General features: G+C 53.4%; 1 non-coding gene across 1 annotated transcript; it reads left to right on the top strand.

Annotated features, from left to right (window-relative positions):
• The first annotated feature begins 465 nt into the window (after positions 1 to 465).
• TRNAS-CGA (transfer RNA serine (anticodon CGA)) lies at positions 466 to 547 on the top strand. The gene has a single exon. It is a non-coding gene; the product is annotated as a tRNA-Ser (tRNA).
• The last annotated feature ends 4,256 nt before the right edge of the window (positions 548 to 4,803 follow it).

The following is a 4,803-nucleotide window of genomic DNA, read 5'->3' as shown; positions in this document are numbered from 1 at the left end:
GCTCTGCCAGTGCCCCTCACTCCTGATCCACAGACCTCCCCCGCTGTATCTGTGACTTCTGCTACCGAACCACCAATGTGCTGACTCCTCTTGTGGGACATTTCTCTGCACAATACTGCTGCTAATCCAGTTACTGACTCCAGGAAACATTTTCCTTAGCCTGGTTCTGTGTGTCACTGGTTTCTATAGCAAAGATCAGTCCCTGGCCTTGTGGCCCAGACATCCTCATTCACATCAAGCTTCAAGTTGAGAATCATTTCCCATTTCCGCTCTGTGGGAGGGGAGACTTTTAAACGCGCTCTCTGTGTGACTGCACATGGCTAAGCAAAGAGAACAAACCCCAAATCCCCCCTGTGCTTTGGGAACCAGGTTTGCGGTGGGAATTCTGTAGTTCAGATGACTTCATGCCTGGGCATTGTGATTCTTTACCAGTTTCTCTGGCAGTGGGGCAGTTTTGTGCTCACAGCTGTGATGGCCGAGTGGTTAAGGCGTTGGAGTCGAAATCCAATAGGGTTCCCCTGCACAGGTTCGAATCCTGTTCACAGCGAGGCCTGTGTTTTAGCCAGTCTCTAAACTGGGCAATACCTCTCTACAACCCCCTGAGACACTCTCAATTTTCTCCCCAACCCAAGTAAATTCTGTTCTGCTCTTTTCATAGAGATCCCTGGGACACCACTTCACACTGTGTCCCTGAGGGGTCAGGCAAACTCTCAGCACCTGACTCCTCTGCCACTCACCTGGTGCCCCTCAGATCAGCCATAGCCCTGGTTCTGCTTCTCTCTCTAGGGTGTGAAAGGAGCCAAGTCAGCGACTCCATGGGTGCTACAGGGCTGCAGAATACACACAAAAAAAAAAAAAGTGCCCAGCAGCTGCCCCTGTACCTCCCACCTGCTAGCAGGCCTGGCCGACAAGCTCCTCCTCTTCTCCTTCAGCGCCTCCTGCCGGCCATTGATGGGGTGTGCTGGAGAAGTGAGGAGAGAAAGAAGTGGGGCAGGGTGGGGTGGGAAGAAATTTGATGGTTTGGGGGCAGGGCCTGTGGTAGAGCAGGCATTGAGCACTGCCCGGGAACTCTCAAAGTCAGCGCCTCTGAGCGCAGAAGCCTTCCCTGAGTCTGAGCTGCCCGGATCCCTGCTGCAGAGCAGGTGCCACAAGTCTCAGCCTCTCTGTCCCACACATGGCTCTGGGCACCACCAGGAATCATTTGGCTCCTGGCACACAAGGCAACATAAAAGCTGAGTCCCTGGACAGCAGCTCAAACCCTGGCCCCTCCCATTAAGAGCCTGATACTCTACTGACTGAGCTAGCCAGGCTTGCTAAGAGCCTTCATCCCTCCTCTTCTTCTCCATGGCCACTGCTGATTCCTCCTCCTCTTCCTCCCTTCTGCACCTGAGGGTCACTAAATCTCCTCACCTAGACAGCCAGCCCATCCACTGCACCCCAATCCCCCATACCTGAGCCTCCCTGCCAAGGTCCTGCACCTGGCTCCATAGAATTAATTCTCACGTGTCGCTGGGAACTCTACATCTTGTGCCCAGAGAGTCTCGGCCCCACTCAGTAGAAGACCCGAGAAACATAGTGTCTGCCTTTTCTAAAGAAGGGCTTGGAGGGGCTTTTTTCATATGGCCTAATGGATAAGGTATCTGATTTTGGGTCAGAAGATTGAGGGTTCAAGTCCCTTTATGGTTGTGTTTCTGCAGTTTTACTTTCGTGCTGAAAGTCCTGCTTCCTTCAGGTCTGGAACCTCTTCTTGGCCGCTCAGGCCAATGCTCTGGCTTCAGCTAGAGCCCCAGGAAGGAGTTGGGGGTTGGGTGTCACAAAGGCTGAGGCATGAGCCCCAAGTCCTTCCAGTCTAGCCTTTGCCATTCCTGACTTGCCAAAGATAATGGGCGGCTGGCCAGGCTGGCGTGTAGAGCAGTTTCCCTCTTCCAAGTGTGCGCCTGTCCCTGTGCTGGAGGGGGCTTGGTGAATAGCACCTTGGGAGCCTGGGTGTTTCTCTGCTTCTCGCCAGCTGGGGAAAAGCCTCTTGGGGTAAAATCTCCTGCCCCACTGCAAAAGTGAGCACCTGAGTGGGAACAGACAGAGGTCACACCAGGGGGCAGGCACTGCTTTCTTACCTTCTTCTGATGTTGGCCACAGAGCATCAGCAGCTGCCCTGCATGCTGGTCTGCGGGTCGCTTTCAGTGGGTATTTGGCATGGCAGGAAGCTGCCTGGCTGGGGGTCTTTGTGGCTGTCTGCTGGCCATTCATAGGCATGGTTGTCCCCTCCTCTTGCCCCGCCTTCTGTTGCTCAGTGGCTTATAAACCTTCCCTCGGAGCTGTCAGCACCAGCCACCTCTGCTCTAGGTGTCCGGAGGAGGGAAGGTGTGAGGGGCTCCAGGCTGGGCTCCATCTCCCTCCTGCCAAGCCCTGACTATTAATCCCAGCCCTGGCACTCCTTTCTTCAAGCGCCGTGTGGGCCAGAGGAAAAGTGTGGCAGCAAGCACAAGGGCCAAACTTGTGGGAATCAGGTGAAGCAGCAAGAATCCCAACCACCAGGTCAAACCACAGGACTACAGGCAGCCACAGCCACTTCTACACCCCAATCCATTGCAGCCATCTCAACCAAAGACCTGGCTCCAGTGAGTGTGAGTCACCCAGCAGGAGGGAAAAGACTCACTCTTAAACAACTGGAGACAGGGAAATTGAGCGCTTTGAGCTACAGGGCTTTACCACAAACCAGCACAAGGTCCCACTGACATTTGAACTCAGACTGCAGGATTCAGAGTCCTGAGTGCTGCCCATTACACCATGGGACCAGCTTGTGCTGCCTTCTCTGGCCATCGGTGAACCTCACAGGGCTGGCTCGTGTAAGGGACTGTTGGCCCTTCACTAAAACTTAGTAGAGTTTTTGGTTGGCTAGTTCCCAGTCCCAATAAAAGGGGGAAGGGTCAATGGGAAATCAGGCCCCTGAGACTGACAGCCCCTGGGGCAATGGTCACCAATTGGTAGGGAACACGTGAGAATTTGTTAATGGAGAAAAATTCCTGGTGAAAATTGGCAAAGCTGTGGAGATTCTGAAAAGTTCCAGTGAATTTACACATGAAGATACAAACAGAGAGACAGAGACACAGAGAGAAAGAGAAAATCACAGACTGCACAGGCCCACACAGACATAAACTAAAACCAAACCCACACAGCACACAGAGCACACAGAGGCATATACACAAAAGGGAAAGCGACACAAAATATAGAAAGAACAAATCCACACCAAAAAATACAGCGAAATCCCACAACAAGAAAGCACAAAACCCACATACCAAAAGAATACTAAGCAAAAAAACAATCTGTATGCAAAAATCATACACACACGCACCCAAAACTATGCCAGGCATCCACCAAAATCACACAGGACCCACATGCACATGAACACATCAGACGAAAACCACATCAACATATAGAAAGTCAGGCAGGGTTTGAGTCTCACAGAGAAGAGGGTGAGCACACAGGTGGTTTGGGGAGCAAAGACTGAGGGGGAGCCAGGGGCAGTGCTCTGGGCTCTGCCTGACCCTGGTGGCTGATGGAGAGAAGAGCCTGGTAGATCTATGGAATCTGCCCTGCTCTCTGTAAAGCAAGGGGACTTTGGTGTCTTCTGAGCTGCAATTGTATTTTCTGTAGGGTAAACTGATTGGCAGAACCCATTTGCTTAATGAAAGCTAGTGCTTTAGGTGAGGTTTCAATTCACAACACTCAGCACGGCTACTATAAGTCCCGTACACTAACCCATTGCCCCTCTGGTTCCCAGCTGAGGGTCTTGCCTCCTTGATTCATGGATGGATTAGGGGTTGAGGGGGTTGCATTAACTAAAATCAATCAATATTAATGGCTGCTGAATGGCAGCAGCAGAGGTGGGGAGCCTCCTTCTGTGTAATAGAGCTGGTTCCCACCTTCCGTTGCTGAGGGGAAGGTTGGTGCTTTGAGCCCACCCGGGGCAGGAATGTCCCATGGGTGAGATTAATTGGACTCAAAAGAAGGGAAGGGAAGTCTTTTCTAGTCCTGCCTAGCTCCATTGGTCTCCTGCGGCCCTTTCGGCTCTCTGCTCCCCTGTTGGGGAGATGCAGAGACAAGCCCCCATCTGGGTGAGTCACCGAGAGGCTGTGTCCCATGGAGTGTGTGTGGGAGAGGGGGAGGGTTGGATTGGGCTCAAGGGGAGAAGGTTGTGTGTGACAGTGTGTGGGGGAGGGGGAGGGTGTGTTCCTTAGGATATAAATGATGGAAAACACAGGGGCAGTGACAGTGAAGCCCCGTGTCTCAGTGTTATGACCCTGTGTGGTGCTGCCATTCACTTTCCCCTTCTATGGTCTCATCTTTCATTGAATCCAGCATTTTTTCACCTGTCATCACCACAGAGGTGTCACACATGCCTCAGGGCTTGGCTACACTGGAGAGCTGCAGCGCTGGTGAGGGGGTTACAGCGCTGCAACTCAGGATGTGACCACACTTGCAAAGCACGGCCAGCGCTGCAACTCCCTGGTCGTGCCTCGGGTGTAGCGATTCCAGCGCTGGTGATCCAGCGCTGGTCAGCAAGTGTGGACCCCACCAGTGCTTTTATTGACCTCCGGGGTATAAGGAGGTATCCCAGCATACCTTTTAAGCCTCTCTGGTAATCCTGCACACTCCACTGCCCTGGGCTCAGCTGATCCCACCAGTAGGTCGCCAGCACCGCTGTGCATTCCGGCCCCCCCCCCCGCCAGCAGGTAGCCAGCACCGCGGTGTTTCCCCCCCCCCCCTCGCCAGCAGGTCGCCAGCACCCCGGTGCGTTCCGGT

The sequence above is a fragment of the Gopherus flavomarginatus genome, assembly GCF_025201925.1.
Source record: "Gopherus flavomarginatus isolate rGopFla2 chromosome 13 unlocalized genomic scaffold, rGopFla2.mat.asm SUPER_13_unloc_2, whole genome shotgun sequence".
NCBI lineage: Eukaryota > Metazoa > Chordata > Testudines > Testudinidae > Gopherus > Gopherus flavomarginatus.
Note: the sequence above shows the minus strand (reverse complement) of the source record. Positions and strands in the feature narration are given on the sequence as shown.